Here is a 22,962-nt window from a genome sequence, read left to right on the forward strand (position 1 = left end):
TTGTGGTAGCAGAGGCAGATATTCTATCTGAGAAGTATTTTGCTTTTGTCATCACCAAGAGCAATGCTGATTAGGTCAGTGAGGTCAGTGAATATGTGCAATGCTAAAGGCAATTCAAAGAACTTCCTTATCTTTTAATGTACACAATCTCCAGAAAACCAACAAACTAGGTGTTTTTATATCCACTGTCGAGTGTTTAGACTACGGTTCCTAAAAACTCACTTGTGGCAGGGACTGGTTAAAAGTCCGACTTGATTTTGGCTCAGGTCAAAATCAAAATCACAGTTTTTGAGTTTGAGCTGCACATCAAGTGGACAACATGGAGCCTGCTTGGGATTCTCTCTCTGCCTCCCTCTTCGCTTCTCTCTCTCTCTCTCTCAAAAATAAATAAATTTTAAAAAATTGTTAAAAAGGTCACTTTTGGCCGAGGCTCACTCTCAAGTGAGTAATGAAAGGTTCTGGCCTAGGACTCAGGGCTCTAGATTGTTGCTACAAATCTAGCACTCAGTGCTTCTTTGAATAATAACGGGGGCTTTGGACAACATGAGACAGATTTGTGTTCAAATCATAGCTTGACCGTTCATTTAGTTTTGTGTCTTTATTTTTTGTTTTGCTTTTTTTTTTTTATAGTTTTGTGCCTTTGGACAAGATTAGCAATTTATTTTCTGTATCTTAAGACTTTCCTGAGGAGCTGTTGAATTAGACACGATGCCAATGCAATACACACAGCATGTGTTTTCAAAGTCATGGTTATTAATATTGTTAAGTATCAATGTCATCATTATGATCATGCTTCCCATCACTTGGAGTTACCCCGTGCTTTTGTTTAGCAAAACAAGTGCCACCTAAGTTGATTGTTTCCTTATTCCTGAGGAAATTTAAGGATCATTAAAGATATTGTGAACTGTGATTTCTGGGCAGCGAGATAACTGCAAAAAGAGAAAATACAATAAGCCTCAAACTTATCGAATGTCAACCTACTCACACTCTCTACTTGACTGTCTAATGAGCCTATGGAACTCAGCATCCCCTAAACTCAATTGTTGGTTTCTGTCCCCCTCACACCTGCTGCACCCACGTCCTTCCTCACATGGTTGCTGGTACTTCCGTCCTGCCAGTCACCAAGACTAAAAGCTTGGATTCATCCTTGGTTCCTCTTTTTCTCTTATGCTTACATACAATCCATCAGCAAATCCTACTGGTTCTACCTTCGCTCCTGGATTATTCCATAACATCCCAACAGGTTCCTCTGCTTCTATCCTTGGTCTCTCGAGGCTTTTCCTTGGGAAAAGTAATTAAAACATTCTTTCAAGACTATTTTTTGGTATGGGAAAAATGGAGATGGAATTGAGGAGGGCAGCATTCATAAACCAGTTCTGGATAGTAGGACTTGGAATAAAATGCTGCTTGCCAGCCCATACCTATATCCACATGGCTTTACAGACCTATCATCACATGTGCTCAGAAGTGTGGTGGGGATTAGGGAAGTGCTGGGGATGGTCATCAGTCATGACAACATTTAGATCACAAACTATGTAAACTCATAGACACTTTGGTCTACTGTTGTCTCAAGTGTCTTCTTAGTTGATGCTTTTTAGAGCTTCTCATAGAAGCTATGGGTTCTTCCATTTTTCCACTGTCTTTTTCTCTTCCATGGGAACCTACTCCAATGAGCAGTGGTGTTCATAGGGGAGCACATGCATCCTAAAAATACTGATGAATACCTTGTAGAAGTAATAACTGTCTCCTTAATAAAATTCTTGATGACTATTTGATGCTATTAGGAAAGCATTTCTTTCCCTCATTAGGGACAGAATAGATGATTTACAATCAGTTTATTGGTAAGAATGCTTTTGATCTGCCATACACATTTATGAGGAGAATAGCTTTGGGGACATCTTATGTATTTTTAGCCATCTTCTTTGCCATAGTCATGTTTATGGGCTGCTTGAACTTGTGAGCTCAGCTAAGCTATCTATCTAGCATACTTTGATAGGCTCTTTTGCAAACATTTCAGTTTTGGCATCAGAATAAAACAAAAATCCAATCCTCATCTCAGAGATGTCAGGCTCTATGGAAAAAGAAACAGTATTATGGCAAGCAAGGACTTTGGGATTCTTGTTACAGGAATAAACATGCACAAAGGGCAAAACATTTCCAATTTCAATGGCCAAATTCTCATTCACCTGTTGTTTCCTCTGATCGTCATCAACTTTTCAGTATAGAGAATGGGGTGAGAGCTGTATACTTCAAGATAACTAGTTACTGATGGGAAGTTCTGACCAAGTGGGCCTAAGAGTGAATCCCATGAGTTTAAAGTCAGACAACATTAGCCAGTTATTAAGTACAAAATGTGAAGATTGAAAGACTGGTAAAGCTTTCTTCTTCAGATATAATATGGCTCTAGATTTAGAGAAACGCTTTGACCTCAGTCGTGTAGCACGACTTGTATCCTTTGTGTTCAGTGGAAATGCCAAGTTGGGAAGCTTTGAGGAAACAAGTGAATAATTAAATAAGCACGACAGTTACAGAAGTAGGCAAGCTTCTCCAATCTTGAGAATTCCATGTCTCTCCACTGCATTCATTTGCTATCTGTTCTTAAAGCTCTTAAAAGCATCAACTAAGGACACTTGAGACAACGTTAAACGAAAGTGTCTGTGTGTTTACACAGTCTGTGATCTGAATGTTGTCATGAGTGATGACCATCCCCAGCACTTCCCTAATCCCCACAACTGTACAGTTTTGTCTTTATTCCACAACATTGTGACCAGACCCAGGTCTGATCAACAGCCAACTCTATCTTCCCTTTTCCCAAGGACTTTATCCCGATCTTCCTTGGTTCTTGAAGTGCAACGTGGCTGTTTGAATGGAGGATAAACCAGCCATTTTTCCACACCAGCAGCAGGAGAGAAAATAAGAGGCTGCTCCACTTCAGCTCAATTGATGTTTCTTTTTCTCTTACAGAAGGGCAACATTTGTCTACTCCTGTGGAAAATAGACTATTGAATGTTATTCTGAGGTGGCTCCAGATGTTGTTTTACCTTGTTCTCTAATGAGGGACAATGGTGACAAGATATAGGACACGTGCCTCTCTGAAAATACTAAACTTCATTTTAGTTTCTGTTGGAGCTTTTCTTCTCTTCATGGGCTTATGGAATTTACTTTTCTTATATTTTCTTCCTTCTCAGTAGCTTAATTCAATAGCCTATGACATATTTCCAAAGAAGGTCTAATGATATCTCCATCTGACCTCTTTGGTCATGTGGCCTTCCTACTTTCACATTAATGGGTGGAATATGATTTCTCTCTCCTTGCAACGGGGCTAGACTCACAGACTCATTTTGAATCTACTCACCAAAACATATCAGTAAAATATACGAGAGCTGAGATCACAATGACAATAAGATGTTGTGGAAGTGAAGACGGCATGACTTCTAAAGCTAGGTCAGAAAAATCTTAGAGCTTCTATCTAGGTTTCCTGAAATGTCTCCTAATGCTTCTTCTTGAAACCTAGCTTCTAAGTTGTAAGAAGCTCCAGGTACATACAGAAATCACACATAGGTGTTCCAGTAAACAATCCCAGCTGGGCTCAGCCTTTAGGCCACCCCTCCATAAGCATCAGACTTAAAATGAAAGTGGCCTCAAAGTGATTTCTGTGCTTTGCTGTTGGAGTCATCCCAAGCCAATTGACTATTCTCAGCCATGGCCCAAACATCACAAGAAGAGAAGAGCCATCCCCCCTGTGTTCTCCCTATGTTCCAATTAATGAGCATATTAAATGGTTGTTGCTTAATGCCACAGTGTTTTATGGGTGGTTTTAATAAAGACATAGATCATTGTAATAGAATTGAATACCAGGAGCAGGGTATTCCCAGAACAAAAACTTAAACCACGTGTCATCATGCTTAGGATTAGGTTGCAAGTGGAAAATGGAAGGGTTTTGAAGCTTCTGTTAGGAAAAGTTGGAAGGACTTCAAAGAGGCTATTGATGGAGGCTGGAACATCAGTAAAAATATTATTATGGGAGATTGCAAAAAAGTTTGATGACACAGTTACATGTGATGATATAGAATATAGAAAATATGCCTAATGAATTGGTGGGTTTCCTAACGAGGTTTCCAAGCAGAATATTCAGAGTTACCTCTTTTAGTGACCCATCCTAAGATATAAAGACAGACAGACAGAGAGAGAGATGAAGTGAAAATAATGTTTAGCTTTCAAGCAAAAGTTAGTAGAAATATAAAGAAACCATGACTTTGTGAATTGGAAAATTTAATTGATTCTCATTCCCAGCCTCTCCAGATGGCAAAAGATTCTCAGAGCAAGAAAGACCTTGGGGCAAATACCAAATCCAAAGCACTGTCCGGAAAATATAGTCTTAGGGTAAAGATGAAGTAAATGGCAAAATCGTGAAACTTTTGTGAGCTGTAAAAAAGACGAAAGATGGTGCTGCAGGGGTTCTTTTAGATGGGTAAAGGCCTTCTAAGGATCTAAAGGACATACCTCATAGACTTTGTCTGTTAAACAACAGGGCTTTTACGAATCTAAGGGAAATACCCCATAGCAGCCTCATGAGGGGCTCTGGATAGAGAAAGGCTACCTCGAAGAGATTTGCAGGTGTTAATTTTTTTGAACGGAGTGAACAACAAAATAATTCATAGAAATCCCACGAGGTTTTAAAGAAGTTATACTGGCAGGACTATCACCAACTTGAGCTAAAAGAAACAGAGACAGTACAAAATAAAAGAGGTATTTGACACTCGTACTTCCCCAAGCAGGAAATAGAATGAGAAAAACACTCCCTTCAAACACAGGCTATTTTTCAAGGCGAAAGCAGATGACCCAGAGCCTGGAACTAAGATCCCAGAGGCTAGAGCCAACAGACACAGAAATAGACACAGAACAATGTGTGTTTGTGTTGGGAAAGTTTCTACCTGATAGACTAGGCAAGATCCCTCTCAAGTGAAGACCAAGGACTGTGGAAGGAAGATGTTTACTGGCTTAGAGGATTCACCATGCTTTAGGGCCCTTCATGAGCCTCAAAGACTGAATTGGGTGGGCTCATAGAGAATGGTTTCATTTTCCAGGGGTAGACTTACATTAGGCAAACCCATTCAATTGACTCATAGAATCAGAGCTCAGAATTTATAAGAAATCACTGTCACTGGAATTTGAATACTCAAAGACGGTAATGATCAGAAAATTCTCTTTCTGTTGGCAAAGTCCTTCTCCCAGTAATTTAGGGCATAACTTAAAGTCTCCTTAGTAAGCTGGCATCAGAAAAAAAATGTGTGTGTGTTTGGGTGGAATTTATTAGATGAGCTGAATGTACGGGGGTCTCAGGCTTCATCTCATCTCATGGTCTCATAATAGGGATGGTTTTGCACTGTGCATTAGGCCACAGTTCCTTGTCAGCAACCCAGTTTTGGCAATGCCTGCCAAAAGGATTAGAAAGTGGAAAATACAAGGCTAAATCTTGCTTAGCTCTGTGCTGTGCTTGAGTGGAAGCTGACAGTGTTCACCCTGCAACTCCTATTTACCATGCCTCCACGGCTCCTTATATTTCCCTACTGTTCAAAACATTCTTCTTTAGACATGTCAATAAAGTCAATCAGGCTACACTGAAGTGTTTAATATCTGGGGATCATTCTGTATTCTTGAAGTGTATTTGCAGCATTATTTTTCTTTACATTTTGTGTGCTTCCCAAATGCTTCAAAAATCTTCATTCCTTCTCTATCCATGGAGTTATCCTACGCTAGGGGATGATGCATTTATCTATGATTCATTGTGTCTATGAAGTATTCTGTACTTTTCAAATATTAATTCCTATGTGATGTCATGACACACTGGAGCTTTTTCCTAGTAGGCTGGCATCCTGTAATTTTTCTGACAAGCCTATGCTCCAAATTGCTCCTTATTTCCTCCTTAATCGAGTCAACCATTGGTCTAATTATGCTAGTGGCATGTCTTACTTTTTGAAACTGTCTGATTTCATTGGGATTTTGCCATATCTGCAGTGAAGGTTTGTTGTTCCAAACTCCTTTGTTTATAAGCATTAGAAATTCACTTTCAAGTAGATATTAAGAAGAGAAGTTTATGGTTGCTTTGTAACTGAAGGCTTGATCCTGTCATTGCAATGCTGGATGTTTTTCTGTTATTTCATTGATCTCATCTGCTGTTACTACAGATGACTTCATTCATGTAGCCTTGGGAGATGATTCTAAAGAATCCCAAGTCACATAAATTTTATGACCTCACATTTAGAAGAAGAACGAAGTTATCTCTCTCAGTATGCATACATGATCAAAGTTTTGTAACTTGGTCTTATCCTTGATCTTATTAATTTATTTCTAGTAGAATCGCAATGTTTTGATTGGCCTGTGTAGGCCACTCATGGATATTGGAAGTCAAACAATGAGAGCTACACCAGAATCCATGTAATGGGAAGGAGTGATTTCCCAAAGGCAGACTGAGGGTTTTTTTTACAGGACGGATGACAAATGCTACTCTGAGAATGATATTAACAGAGAGCACATATTTACATAAATAGGCTATATCCTGTAATGATTGCAAAGGTACTTGTGATTTCAGCTTTTGCCCTCTGTGGGATATGTAGAAAGTCATTGTGAAATTATCTGAAAACATAACATGTGACCAAAATAATGTTCTTATTAAAGGGTTGGCCAACTATAGCCTATGGGCCAAATCTGGCTGTCTGCTTGCTTTTGTAAGTAAAGCTGTATTGGAATGCAGCCATACCCATTCCTTTACTGTCTATGGTTGCTTTCACTCCACAACAACAGGATTGAGTAGTTGTGACAAAGACCAGTTGGCCTACAAAGCTGGAGATATTTACCATCTGGTTCTTTACAGAAAAAGTTTGATGACTGTTTTTCTAATAGAAAGATTTTCTTGTTCAATTGAACCATCTCTAACCAGTAATTAGGATGAGGAAGGGACAGAGAATTAACCTGAGCAACTGATTCAGTAAAGGTAATTGACATAAGGTATATATTACAGGTAAACTAGATTTGTCTGGATTAACTGAGATTATTTTGCTGAGGTAAATATTCATATTTTCTCTGTGTCTCATCTCAGAGACTAAATACATTCTGAGACATTTCCAGAAGTAGAGATTAATGGTTGAAAGGAGGGAGAAGTGTGTTGGGAGTATAGATTTTCTGAATATTGCCATGTTCAGGGAATATAAAGATATGCCCATGGGTTTCAGAGGATGTCTCCAGTAACATCATCTGGGGGTGAATCAAAATTGAAATTGCATCTGGAATTTGTCAGTTCATTAAATCTCACTTTACCAGGAAATTTCATGTCTAAGTTAGCTTGGGCTACCAAAACAAAATACCATAGACAGAGTCACGTAAACAATAAAAATTCATTTATTATGATTCTGGAGGCTGGAAGTCCAAGATCAAGGTGCCAGAAAGAGAGGTTTTATTTTGAGGCCTCTTGCCCTGGCTTGTAGGCAACCATCATCATGCCTATGTGCTCATGTGAACTGTTACTTGTATGCAGAGAGAGAGAGAGAGAGAGAGAGAGAGCAAGCAAGAGTTCTGGTGTTTTATCTTATGAGGCACTCATTCCATCATGCGGACCCAAGCTTCAAGAAATTATTTAACCCTAATTATCTCCCAAAGGCCCCACCTCCATATACCATCATGTTGGGGCATAAATCTTCAACATATGAATTATGCGAGAGGGACACAAACATTCAATCTGTAACATTTCCAGCGTCAAAATTTTGCATGTGCATATATGTGACCAGGTGATCCAGTGTCAGACAAATAGAGAAGAAATCATTGTAACCACTTAATAAATATTAATTGAACTTGGGGCGCCTGGGTGGCGCAGTCAGTTAAGCGTCCGACTTCAGCCAGGTCACGATCTCGCGGTCCGTGAGTTTGAGCCCCGCGTCAGGCTCTGGGCTGATGGCTCAGAGCTTGGAGCCTGTTTCCGATTCTGTGTCTCCCTCTCTCTCTGCCCCTCCCCCGTTCATGCTCTGTCTCTCTCTGTCCCCCCAAAAATAAATAAACGTTGAAAAAAATTTTTTTTAAATATTAATTGAACTCTTATTAGATTTTCTAGTTTTTGTCCTTCACTTGCATACATTTCTTGACCTCAAAGGTCCACAGTAAAACTCATAATTCTCCAACCAAATTGAGTGTATTCAGAGAATGATATAGTCATTTTGTAATAAAAACTAGGAACTAGAGTCATCCTTCATACCTCGTTCCTTTTCATTTCTGCCAAGTCCCGTCAGTTTTATATCCAAAATACATCTTGAACCCAACCACGTTTCACTAAATCCATCTCCAACAGTCTAGTCAAGGAACCCAGGCAACCATCTCCTGCCCATGTGGTTTGCACTATAGCTCCCAACTATTCTCTCTTCTCACTTTCTCACAATTTCCACTTGTTTATCTGTCTTGCAGACAGAGTAAGTTTTCAAAACATGTCAGACATATCTGGTGATGTCATTCAGCAGCTGAAAACATTACTTTGCCTGTCAATTGTTCTTTGGTGCCAAGCATGGCCTCCTCTGCCTTGTGTGCCTCACCTTCCCCTTACAATCTCTTTTTATCCTTCCTCTTCAGTCATACTGACCATCATTTTGTTCCTTAAAACTCCCCTACTTTCCTCTTTTACTTACTTAGTTCACTCAGGCTTCTATAACAAAAGGCCACAAATGTGGCTTACAAACGACAGAAATTTCTCTCACAGTTCTGGAGGCTGGGCAGTCGAAGTCAAGGTTCTGGCAGACTGAGTGTCTGGTGAAGGCCAGCTTCCTCCCTGACAGCATCTTCTCAATGTAACCTCAGGTGTGGAGGAAGTGAGGGAACTCTCTGGAACCTTGTTCATAAAGACACTATCTTGTTCATGAGGGCTCCACCCTTATGACCTCCACCTCAAAGTGTCATCACACGGGGGGATTACATTCGCAACAGGTGAATTGTAGGGGGATGCAAATACGAAATCTTTAGCATCTGCTTCCTTCTACCTACACTGGGGATTACTTCCTAAGCTCACTCCCAAATCAAGGTCGTTGCCTATGCAGTTCTGTCCATCTTCCCATGGTGGACTTGTCCTTGACAGTCCAACCTTGGTTCAAATATCATTTTCTTGAAGAGGTCTTCCCCAACTAGATAATAACTCTCTATTGTATCATCTGGGTTCATTCTCCTGGTAGCCCATCTGTATGTGTGTGTGTGTGTGTGTGTGTGTGTGTGTGTATTCATTTTCTTATTTCTTATATATCTTCCCCCCTAGAGACAACAGCATGGTTGTATATTCTCAGCATAATGCAAGACTGAGTAAAGGAATGAAAACATTTAAATAAAAATATGAAATAGCATTGTATCCCCCACCTTCCTTTTAAAACTCATATTTATGGAAGTCAGTGACTTCCATAAGTGACTAATTAATATATATGCTGAAACAAATAGCTTGAGTTCAAACCCCAGCTCTGCCACTTACTAGCTGTGTAATCCTAGATTCACCCCCTGCACCTTGATTTCTTCATATTAAAAATAATGGGTATATGGGGCACCGGGGCGGCTCAGTTGGTTAAGTGTCTGACTCTTGATTTTGGATCAGGTCACAGTCTCACAATTCATGAGTTTGAGCCCCAACTCAGGCTCTGCGCTGACAATGTGGGGCCTTCTTGGGATTCCCCATCCCTCTCTCTGCCCCTCCCCTGCTCATGTGCATGTTCTCTCTCTCTCTCTCTCTCTCTCTCTCTCAAGATAATACATAAACTTAAAAAATATAATGGGTATAATAACAATATCTTCTTTGTAGGGTTGTTATGAGAGTCACATCAGTTATTACAAGTGATGAACTGGGACTACTCCTGGCACATGGCCAGCTCTGAGTATTTATCACTAGTAAGAACATAGATGAAATTAATATACATTAATTAATAATATTAATATTACTAAGACTATATATTAAAATGAATCTAACAAAATGGCTGAGCACTGATTGTAGGTTTATATTTAAACAAACCGGAAAAAAAAGCCAGAAAGAATCCTCTTTAAATTTTGGCAAAATAAGATACAGAGAAGGACATAAATTCTAACTAAAATGTCAAGACCTCACATTTGGCAAGTCACATCACACTCCCAAATGTGCCAATGAGTAAATATTATCACTGGTGTAGGGATGGAAATATGAAGGTGCCAGAAAGTTTACTGGCTTGCCTGAAGCCCTTAGCTCCTGACTGATAGAGCCAAACCTTGAGCACAGGTACCTAGACTCCAAATTCAAATTGGTTTCAATATGCTATCTTACGTCTTCTCTTGTAATGTTCAGTATGCAACCTCTGCACACGTTCGGGGCGTCAGCAAAGCAGGAATCCCCTACAAATACGAAAAATATTTGGAAATGTGGCTTCATGGAAGTAAATTCTTGGGACTTACATATCAACGATAACTGTTACCACAAGTTCTCTTGGACTTGAACGTATCTCTGAAAGATAGGACCACACATGGAACAAAAATAATGATTTAGTCTTTATCTCAACCGATTTCCTGGCTTTGGTGCTGCTGACGGCAGTAGGAGGTAGAGGGGTGGGAGTGAGTGATGAAGCGTTGATACTAACAACATTTGACTTACATGGCCCTGCACCACTACACGAAGAACGGTCAATTCTTCTAGCCTCTCATTCTGGCAGACAGACGCCATCAGATAATAACTCAGAATTCTTTCTCATTGAGGCCAATTCTGAACTGGTGGTCTGGAGAGGAATTCTGTATTGAATTACCAACTAGTTCCAACAGAATCATTTCCAACAGTAATTAGGGCTGATGGAATGCCCATTCCTTAAAAACAGTACCAAATCCCAGATTTTTCCAAAAAGAAAAATTAGAGCCCAGCTTCTTGCCTGCATTCCTTTTTTTTTCAGAGTGTAGAGAGATATGTTCGCAAGAAAGCAAAGCATGCCCTCATGTACATGAAGATGCCTCCATGGTCTCCTCCCTTCTGCTACCAGAAGCCTCCCATAGCATTGAGGGCCATCATGGGGAGAGCTGAGACACTGAGAGGTTGACTACTCTTGATAGAAGTGTCTCTCTAGCTCAATATAGAACAATATGGCACCTTGGCCTTTGTGTCCCAGTGGTGGCTATCTTTATTAAAGTTTTGTGAATCTGAAGTGCCCTCTTTTTTAATAGAGCTGTCTCAGTTGATAGAGTAAATAGACAATGTTATCAATGGGGCTAAGATGGTTGGCAATCTTGTCATCAGGGGAAGAGACAGTGTTCTATTTAGGACAAGGATGAGGTAATGGCCGTTGTTTGTGATGGGAGGTCCCATTCCTAATTATTAGCGTATGGCTGGGAAATGCTGTGAGATGTTGGCTTGGTTTGGTGATCGCTTAATAACCTTTGATGGGAACTTAGAAAGTTATATTCTTTCTCTGAGTTTATCATTTCTTACCTTTTGTAACCTCAGGATGCTTAACAGTAGCGACTGGACATACCTTATAGCAATAAGGACCAGATGGGGCTTGGTAAAGAAGCTGAAACCACATGTGTTTGAGAAGCTGATACTAAGATTATAAGCCATTTCTGTTGGCTTGAAAAGAGAGAACCCACAATTATCATGTGTTTGAGCCAATTCTCACATTAAGTAATTTCTTAAAGAAATTGGATCCTCGCTTTCTCTCTCTCTCTCTCTCTCTTTTTTACCAGATAAGTTCCAAATGAACATCCCGTCCCAGATCCTTAAAAGTCAGAAATGCTGTTACACACCTCATTTGAATAAGTCTCTCTAAGGTTCAAATTTTCTCATTCCAGAAGTAAAAAAAAAAAAACAAAACTACTTGAGTTAATAGTTTCTGTCACCCAACATTGGCATTTTCTTCTCTTCTTTGTGCTCTGTTGGCCCTGTTTAAGACAAAAGCGCTGAGGATTAATTGCAATTATCATATCCAAGGCAGAAATGCCACTTTAAGAAGAACCAATAAGCATAATTACTTGCAAATGCATGTACAAGCATTATATCATGGGAGAGGGGATGCAAACCTGAAATCTTGCTAGATTTCCAATCAAAAGTTTGTCCATAATCTTTCTGACCCCGGGGCCATCTGTAGACCACTTGTCACTGAATGCAACTCTGGTATTAAAACGGGGAGGGACTGCCAATGCGTCTAAACTGTTAAAGATTAATAAAGAACAAAGAGGAGTCAAGAGGCAATTTGGTAACATGGGCTTTGGGGTTGTATACTCAGGCCTGAGTTGTTGCATTGCAGGCTGGATCTTTTCACAGCGGTGTGATTTTCATGATTTGCTTACCTTTGCCGATTCTCACCTTCCTTGGGGAAGAAAGCAGGATGACAGAGGGCTCAAGGGAGCTGGTGCTGGAACCTGCTGGCCTGCCTTCAAAGCTCGGCTCTGCTGCTTACTGTGGCCACCTGTGGCACCTGGGGTAAATTGTTTCACTGGGACTTTCTGGCCTTCCAGTTACGCATCTGGGTCATGGAGCTATAAATAATGCGTACCCTTAGGTACTTTGTGAGGAGTATGTTCATTGATCAAATTCTATTTATAAATGCTTAACACAGCACCTGGCACTAGGTAAATGAGCCATGCATGGAAGCCACTGGATGTAGTCACTCAACCTACCAGATTCTGGCTTGTTAACAGAAAGAGAATAAAATGACAATCTGTTTATGTCTTCAAAACCCTTCTTTGGATTGGCCATAATACATGAGGTTTTAGGCATCCTGGAGGTCAGATTTTATAAAAGCCATCACTCCAGTTAGCTGGTCTAGGAGGCTGGGTAATGAGTGACAGCTTCGAGTGGCAACTGGCCTGAGGATTTCACACTGTATTTTCTTAGGTAACCTCTAAGGTTCTGGGAAGGGAAGTGACATCTTCCCTTGCATAGAGATCCCATCTTGCAACAGATTAATTGGGTCCTTCCTTAATAATACACGCTAATGACATGAATTGAGTAAAGATGTTTTCAATTCTGGGCTGAGTTGTTTTCATTCTGCTTCTTAATCTTTACAACAACCCCTGGAGATTACTTCCCTCCTTTTTCCAGGAGGAAGGTCAAATTCCTTAACCCAGTCTACACTGTCTGCCTGCCTGACTTCTGCAGCCTTCAGTGAAGTTACTCCCCCCTCTCCCACAATGCTTTTTACATCCATTCATCCCTCCATCGACCCTTCATTCATTCATTCCACAAATATTCACCAAGCACTCGGGTGGTGCTCTCAAAATGAACACAGGGAGGCCATGTCCCTTGGGCGCTTACGTTCTGGTGGAGGAAACAGGGAACCACAAGTGTATAAGTCATAGAGAAAAATAATCCAGAATATGGGAAACATAGGGGGGTACTCTTTTAGACAGAGTGGGTGAGATTTGAATAGAGATTTTAAAAAACATGAGGGATGAAGCATGAGGCTCTCTGGGTGATGGCCACTGGATGCTGTGGGGAAAAAAACCCCAATAGCCGTGAGTCAAGGGCATGTTCAGGAGTGGGTGAGTGACAGGACTATCATCCTCCCCCCCCCACTTCAAAGTCTAGGAAACAGAATTCGAGAGACTATCCAACTCAGCTGAGGTCACACAGCTGGAAATGGAGAACCGCTCACCTCCAGGGTCCCGCACCTTTGGGCTGCTCTGCCGCTCAGTGTGGTTTCCCTTCATTGACATTCAGGGCTCTCCCTGCAGCCGGAGATGGGAAGGGGCAGTTTGTCCTTCCTTCCTTCCTTGCTTCCTTCCTTCCTCCCTCCCTCTTTTCTTTTTCTTTCTTTCTTTCTTTCTTTCTTTCTTTCTTTCTTCCCTTCCTTCCTTCTTCTTGCTTCTTTCCTTCCTTCCTCTTTTCTTTCTTCCTTCCTTCCTTCTCTTCCTTCCTTCTATTGCTTCCTTCCTTCCTCTTTCTTTCTTTTGTTCTTTCTTTCTTTCTTTCTTTCTTCTCTTCCTTCTTCTTCCTTCCTTCCTCTTTTCTTTCTTTCTTTCTTTCTTTCTTTCTTCCCTTCCTTCCTTCTTCTTGCTTCTTTCCTTCCTTCCTCTTTCCTTCCTTCCTTCCTTCCTTCTCTTCCTTCCTTTCCCTTCCTCTCTTTCTCTTTCTTTCTTTCTTTCTTTCTTTCTTTCTTTCTCCTTCAGTTCTTCACCCCAATTAACAAGCAAATCGTATTTACTTCAGTATCTCTGAGCCTCTTCCTTTATATTGCTTTATAGGATCCCTTCTCTATGTTCTTCTGCATTTTTACAATTTTAAACAGGTTTTTCCAAATTAATTTGTTACTGAGGATGCATGTTACGTATTGATGCCTTGTTATGGCTTTTTTGGTCTTTTTTTCCCAGGGCAGGGGGGACTTGTTTACTCAAGCGAAGGGTTCTCCTTCTCCCCTTCGCTACCTCATTTGGTGGGAGCAGTGGTTCATGCAAGGCTGATTCTCATGTCCTTCCCATGGCTAAATATAAAATGTACTGAGTTTTTGTGTGATGATATACAGAACAAAAGATTGATAGGTGTTTTTTCCTTTGCTCCTTCCACAGGTATTTAAGTTAATCTACCCATGACTATTGTTATACTAAAAATGTCACATGAAATCAATCCAGTCCACACACTGTATATACATTTTCCGTAAAATTGCAGCCTTCACTGCGGCTAGATGAGAAAGTCAATTTGGGCTTTTTCTCATTGTACAATAGCACTGATGGAGTGCACACAAGTATCATCAGATTGTTCCTTCATTATGAAAATGTACTTCCAAAAGAAATAGGGAACAGAGAAGGATGTGCTAAAAGGGGAGAGATTGACTAAGATAAGAGTGCAGTCACTTCATTTTAATACTTTTACTTATTTTTATTTTGAGAGAGAGAGAGAGAGAGAGAGAGAGAGAGAGAACAGAGGAGGAACAGCGAGGGGGGAGAGAATCCCAAGCAGGTTCCATGCTGCCAGCACAGAGCCAGATGACCTGAGGCTCAGGCTCGACCCCATGAACTCCGAGATCATGATCTAAGTGGAAATCAAGAGTCCAAGGCCTAGCAGACCCAGCCACCCGGGCACCCCTTTAACAATTTAAAAAGCAGACAAAACAGTCACGCAAATGATTGGAAGACAAAAGGGTGTGTTAATACCCACTGAGGTTTTTCTTTCCGTTGTCTTTTAAATGGCTTCCGAATGAGTCAGCTGAGCAGATCAATAAACCTAGTCAGGGACCGTTACTTCTGTAATCCCTGAAAGAGAGGTTGAAGGTATAGAAATAGTATTCATTTTGACTGAAACGTGGACATGACAAATCTTGCAAAACAGACTCAACCTACCATGCTGAGGTATAGCAGCTCCACCAGTGCAAGATGCGAGTTAGAATAATCTTTCTCTTGTCAACAGTCTTGTTTTATTTATTCCGCACCACCTGGCACAAGCCATGTGTCCAAATCCTATACTAGCACGAAAAGTTCTGCTATTTTCTTATATCATAAAATATCACCCCCAATCCCACCAGCTCTGTGGCTTGTAACATTCTTTGCAAAGGCTGCAAATGGCTCATATTTTAAAACTGTTCTTTGTGTGAGATTCTATTGCAAATCCAAAGATCCTTTCCAGAAAGAAGTGGTCTGAGACGTAGCAGACGCCCACACTTTGAGCAAAGCATTTAACTCTTGTTTTAAGGGTATTTACACATTCCAGAGGTAATTAGACAATAAATGTGTGTAAAGTCTTTAGTAACATATATCGATTTTTTCGGGAACAGATCCTTAAAGTCATAGAGAAGATGGTGCTTTATTATTTTTTCTACATAGCATTTAGAGTATTTCTGATGCAGAGAGGCAGAAACGATGTGTTTGCAATGGCTCTGACTTGACTAGATCTAATGAGGTATTGATTCTGAATTGTGTGTCAAGCAGATAGTGTGAGAAGCTGGAAAAGTATCATGGCTGAGAGCCTAGGCTTTTTTGGCTTCCCCGCAGAGAGTTCTCGAGTTACCATAAGAAATTAGTGAGTAGGCATTTCTTGAAGAAACTGGGCTGCAGGTATATGGTAAGTGTCAGTTCATACAATAGAAGCTTACAAACTTATAGTTGCTTTAAATTCGTAAGTCGTCGAAGGATAATAGATTTCAACACATTCGCAATTATTTGCTTCTAGATATAACCATTGAATCAAATACAGATGACTATTATTCTAAAGGAATACATTTTGGACAGATAGACTTATTAACAATTAGAATATCGATTATTTATATGTTAAATATTTGAAGGCAATGTGCTTTACACATACGGTTTGCATATTAAAGTTACTTAGGTTAGTTATTCTTGATCTCTAGGGAATAAGAAACACCAGGCTAAGCACTGTCTATTTATTAAATTCTCTAATTCTTCGTAGGCCAAGTAAATGAGTTTTACTCTACTGAAAATGATTTTAAGCCATTATTTCACTTTCTCGATGTGATTGCCCCTCTTTATTGCTGAAGACAGTATCATCCCCACAGTAAAAATGGAAGAAAACACTTTTAAGAGGAAAGATATGAACCCAACATTCTAGATTCTGCCTGTGTGGCTATCAACGATGTCGTTCAAAACCACTTACATAAAGATACAGCGCAGACTGGGATGAAAGAATGTGACAACATTTTTCTAGCCTTGCTCTAAATATGTATCTTATTTGAACAAGGAATAAAACCCAAAGGAGGCTCAAATTTTGTTCCAAAAATACGCTGCCTCTTTACATATGGGTTTCTCAAGAATGTCTTGTTTCATAAAGAAAACCCAACATCAGAGCCATACTTCCTGTACATCAAGCTATATTTCAAATGGCACCCCGGATTCTTTATCAGGGAATGGGCCTTGGCCACCGAGCTTCAGACACCCTGGAAATAGTGGGAAAAATAAAGTACTTTCAGTGCCTGCTTACTGAAAAATTCTGAAGGGAATTGACATGGTCTGTGGATGTGTTTTTAATTTCCTGGAGGCAAAGAATGTTCATCTGAAATCTATTTTATGGACGCTTTTCAAAAGCTAGTGCATCTAACACATTTGACCTGCAGAATTGGCCTCAGGCCTACCCACACTTACCTGGGCCATCCTTCTTTTTTGACTTTCAGCAACACTGGGCCAAACAGACATGAACATCCGCCCAGAAGAAGCTAACCTAGATTCCAGGGGAAGCAAATCAAAAGGAACCGGACAACCAATGCCTTTATGTTTTCTGCTAGATTTTCGCCAAGTCCATGCCAGCTTCTCTCAAGACAATGGCATCATAGTGTGTTAGCGGTATTTGATCATCTAGGATCGCGATACGTTCTACTAGCCATAGAAAAATTGGTACGGGAAATATAAGTTGGGTGAAAACTCTAGTTGCTGCCGCACAGTGACCGGGTTAACAGAAACCTGTCTCCCACCACAGGTACACGGGGATATGGGGCAAATTATAAAAGAAAGTACGTGCAAATCTCATCTCAAGGAAAGGAATGGGTCGTTGCATGTTCCATAGATGAAGAGAGAAGGCAAAGGCAAGGTGATAAAGAGGAAGTATGTGTGATGATCAGGGTCAGAAACTCTAAGCCAGAAAGCCTGGGTCCAAGTGCTGACTGCCATTTGCCAGCATTAACAACAACAAATTGAACTTCTAAGTGATTTTCTGGTCAAAGCAGAGATCGTAGCGGAAGGTGGGCAATACTTAGAAATGAATGTAAATGTAAACACCACATAGCAAATTGAGTGAGATGCGGCCCAAGTGCCATGCAGGCACAGATGTGCCGTCTTTAATTCATGCTTCTGAAAAGAAGATTAAAAGTGGATGACCTACGAATCCAAGTCAAAAAAAGAACAGAGCAAACTGTGGAAAAAGGGAAAAAAGGTAGAAAATAAATAATAAATTAATAAAGTAAGAATGAAAGCAAGAATTAAAGCAATAGAAAGGAAGAAACAATAGAAAGGGTCAACAAAGCTCAAAGCAAGTGCATTACAAATATGAGTAAAATACACAAATATCTGAGAAGATTGATCTAGGAAAAAGAAAGGAAGAATATTAGGAGTGTAAGAGGCATTAGAAGAGGTAATGGAGAAATGTTTCAATATTATGAGTGTATAACAAAGCATTCTATGCCAACACATCGGGAATTTGGGAGGAATCAGTAATTTTCTCAAAAAAATCAAAGCCTATAGGAGCGCCTGGGTGGCTCAGTCAGTTGAGTGTTTGACTTTTGAGTTTGGCTCCATCAGGATTTCATGGTTTGTGAGTGTGGGCCCCACAATGGGCTCTGTGCCTCTGCCTCTCCCCTGTTCATGTGCTCTCTCTCAAAATACATAAACTTAAAAAAAGTCAAAACCTATATTACCGCAAGTGATTTAGGAGAACATAAAAATCTAATAGCCGCATAAACACTTTAAAAATCCAATTAGTAGTCAAAGCAGTACCTGCCCCTCCTTCTGCAGAATACACACACACAAATACACACATAAACCAGCATAACAAACAAAAGGAACACAAGCCCCAGACAATAAACCAAGTCATAGCAGATGTTCCAGGAATAAGCAATTCCAGTTTCATGCAAACTCTTCCAAAAAACAAAGCAAGTGGAAGATTTTTCCATCTCGTTTTACGATGCTCTCATGACTTTGAGCATTGACACCACGAAAAGAAAAATCACAGCACAAGCTCACTATTAAATGTGGATTCAGATGTCAAAATAGAATCTGCCCAACCTGAATCTTGGGTGATATAAAATAAATAAAACAAGTCAGAGTCAGGTAGGGGGTGTCCTGGGATGCAAGAAAAGTTTAACACTAGAAAACCTGCAAAAGTAACCCATCACCATGTTAAGATGCCTTTGGCTTCGGTGAGAAAGGAGCCAACAACAACAACCACAAAAAGAGTATGTATTATTCTGCAAAACAGGAAGCCCAGAGGGTGGCTGGTTTCAGGGTCAATTCCAGAGCACCATCATGTATGTTATCAAGGAACCAGGTTCCACTCATCTTTCCTCTCTGCAGTGTTCAGTGTGTGTGGATCATTTCCTGCCTAGTTGCAAGATGCTAGTAAAAATATTTAAAATATTAAAAAAGAGATAGTTTCCTACCATGTCCTTCTTTCAGTCTGCCAAGCAGAATACACTTTTATGTCACTGGCCAGGGTCATGTCACTCATTCATATTTAAACCAACCACTGAGAAAGATAATAGAATTACAGAGTTTGTTTAGCCTGATCAAAATTCCCCTTAGGAGCTGCGGAACTAGCCAGCCCATGAACTACATAACCTCCTTACACCGGACAAAATCAATTTTCTCTTAGTAATGTAGACCTGGAATGATGGCTTGGGTAAAGACTGCAGTGTGGACACATAAAAGGGGAAATGTGAAATCAATTCAATAGCTACAGTAAAAACAACGGGTGAAATCAACATTCAGTTCTGTCTGAGTAAAAGCAACAACAATAAAAACCACTTTAAAAAAAGAGAAAGGGACAGGAAATTAACATAAGAAAGCCAATCCCTCAAAACCCTAAATATCTTAAAAAGTATTCCTTTCCATTTAAGAACTCATCAGGGCTATCACCTAGCTCTTCTCATTTGTATTCAATATTTTAATGGGTATCCTCATCAGATACATGAAATGAAATGAAAAAAAAAACTTGAAACAAAATGTAAGGATTGGCTAGAAAGAGACACAGATGTGTGTTGTGGGGTTTTTTTGGCCATATTATGATCATCTTCATGGAAAATATTAGAGACTATATTGCCAGATTACTATAATACATAATCTGGATTAAAGGATTTCTGGATACAAGATCGATACACATATGGAGAACACCTATATACCCTTTAGTTACACAGCTAATTTAAAAATGTAACCAGAGTACAAAATGATCTAATTTACAGTAACAACAAAAGCAGTGAGGTATCTATAGCAAGTCCTTAGAAATCTTCATGGAGGAAATTATAGAACTTTAATTGTTGAAATGAAAAGTCCTATTTTTCAATTCTTAGTGAAAAAGGAAATAAATATACGAATTTTATAGGATTGTTCTAAGGATTAAATTATTTAACACTATTCCTTGTATAACAATCACTCAAAAGAGAAGCTTTTTAAATAAATTTTTATAGAAATATTTTGTTATTTTTAAGAACTTATAAAATAGCTCCAAAGAGCCGTGGAGTTCCTTGGAGCAGTTTGAAAACCACAAGATAGCATTTATATTTTTCAGCTAATCTAAACCAAATCCAACACCCCCTTTCTGACCTAATCCAACATTGGACTTTTCCCCTGGCTACGAATTCTCCTAACACTCATGTGCACACTGTGCCCCATTACCACTTGTCAACTTATGTTTTCCATCTTTTTAGCTGTATATTTATAGGAATGTTTTGTCCCCCTAAAAAGAGAACAAATTCTCAAGTTTATGGATAATCCTTTCTCTTTCTTTTTTAGCCCACGAAACATCTGCTATTCATTCATTTATTGCACGAATATTTTTAAGTGACTACTTTGTGTCAGGCACTGATCCAGGTCGTGGGATAAACCCGTAAGAAAAATCTGCAATGTCCCCCACCCTCATGGAGATTACACTTTATCAAGAGAAGCAAATATTGAACAATAAACCTAAGAAATTAGCTAGCGATCATGGCACAGATTGCTAGCTGTTCGCTGGTATTCTATTTCCTCTTTCCTGGGCACACAGCTAGGTTATATTTCCCAGGTGCCTTGGCAATTAGGTGTGCCCATATGACTGAGTTCTCACCAACGTGACGGGCAGTGGTATTTGCCAATCCCTGGCCACGACTGATACGAACCTTTACATCCTTCTGTTATGTCTCCCATTGATGAGACCATCACAGGTCTCTAGGGAATAATGGAGTCACAAATTGGAAGAAGGCAATCTCTAAATCACAACATTAAAGAAGCAGCAGAAGAAAAGCAGCAGCAGCAGCAGCAGCAGAAGAAGAAGAAGAAGAAGAAACTTCTTTAGGAATACTGCTTTGGATTGTTTCATGTGTGACAAATAAAATTTATTGTGCTTGGCTCTTAGATGCTTTTGGCTTTATTTGTACCATAGTCCAGCACGTCCTGAGTGAAGAAATATATTTGAAAGTGTTAGTTGCAGGGAGAAAAAGAAACAAGGAAACAGACTAAAAAAATAGAGCAAAGTGAGTGGGTGTGGGATGCCAAGGTGTAGGGTGGTTGCGATTTTAATTAGAGTGCTTAGTGTAGGCCTCATTGAGAATGTGACATGTCACAAAGCCTTGAAAGAAGGGAAGGTATTATCATGGGAGAACATTCCATTAATTCCAGTATAATGTCTGTAAAGCAGGAGAGGGCACCTGGCGTCTTCACGTCATACACGGGAGACCAATAGCGGTGGAGTTTTTATTCTAAGTAAAATCAGAGTTAATATTGGGGTTTGAAGCAGAGTAGGCTGTTTACTTTAAAATGATCTTTCCAGCTACTTTGATGAGAAGAACTGTAGGGTAGGCATAAGAGGACTAGTTAGGAGACCATCGCAACCAATTAGATGACAGTTCACAGTGACTCGGTCTGGGGGAGTGCTAGGTGGTGATAAATGACAAGATTTGGCATCTGTTGCGAGAGCAGGGCCAGAGTATTTGCTTATCAATTGAACTCAGAGTATAGGCAAAGAGAAGAGTCGAGGAAGACTTCAAGGTTTTTGTCCTGAACAACAGAGAGATGTCAAAACACCATCACACTGAGAGGGGGAATCAAAAAGTGGGTGGGGAGGAATTCTGTTACGAAAGTGTTAAATCCAAGGTGCCTATTAGTGTTATTAGTGCTGAACCATATGCAGGGGCTGATAGTCCATCCCGTGTAAATGCAAAAATAGAATTTTGTATCTTTCAATCTGATGCAAGTCCGGAGTTTGGAAGAAAGGTCTGGAAATCATCAGCATAAAGGCAGTATCTCAAGCTCCGTAACCAGAGCAGGTCAGATCGCTGTGCCAGCTCGGGTGCAATCAGGAACGAGGAATCGCATCGATGGTCTTAACTGGAGGGTGTAATATAAAGAGATGTTGCAGGTATTGGAGACAGATATGGAAACACAGCAAGCACTTGCCATCCTTTGGCTGGGGATAAAAAGGGAAGAGTTGGGGATTAATAAAGTGTGAAGGTATGGAAGACAAGCCGTGGGACTCAGGTCTCTGAGGAGGTGGCATCACTTGCCTGGTGTTTCAGAGAGGACTGAGGACTGAGTCTGGTAACATGCAGGGGAGGGACCTTACAAACTGGGACAAGCTGCTGCTACTGGAATCAGCTGTCTCTTTCAGGGTGAAGACCGATTGCCCTTCAAATTCCTTCTCCCTTTCCGGTCTTCCGATTTCCCTCACGTGTCCTCTACTGGCAGAACCTCACTGGCACCATCCACAAAAGTGGGCTGTGCTTTGCAGAATCGCAAAGCGCAGTGCAAAAAAGTCGCTTGAAGATGAGACTCGGGAACGAAGTAGCCACCAAAGAGTGTATGCAGAGAGCACTCTAAGCCCTGGAAGGCTCCAGGTGAGAGTTCAGGAAGGATCGGGGCAAAGGAAACGTTAGAGGAAACAACCAGTGAGTCGGAAGAAAACTAACAAATGTGCATCCTTAATATCTCAGTAAATAAAGTGCTTTGAAGAGCTGTTTATCAACTGTAAAATGTAGAAGATCACGTGGGCTGTGAACTAAGAAGCAGTTGTTGATTTAGCAATATAAAGGCATTGGTGACCTTGACTAGAAAGGCTTTGTGGAGTTGCGGGGACAAAAGCCTTTGGAGGTGCATTTAAGAGGGAACTGGTGTAGAGAAATCAGAGACTTAAGTATATACACCATAGAGGAGGCTTTTGTTGCAAAAACGGACGGGTCAATGGGTAATAGTTCAAAAAAGAAGTTAGATTGAAAGATTTCTTTCTTCACAATTTTTTTTTTACATTTATTTATTTTTGAGAGACGGAGTGAGAAGAGCATGAGTGGGGGAGGGGCAGAGAGAGAAGGAGACACAGAA

The sequence above is a fragment of the Prionailurus viverrinus genome, chromosome C1 (genome assembly GCF_022837055.1).
Source record: "Prionailurus viverrinus isolate Anna chromosome C1, UM_Priviv_1.0, whole genome shotgun sequence".
Classification (NCBI taxonomy): domain Eukaryota; kingdom Metazoa; phylum Chordata; class Mammalia; order Carnivora; family Felidae; genus Prionailurus; species Prionailurus viverrinus.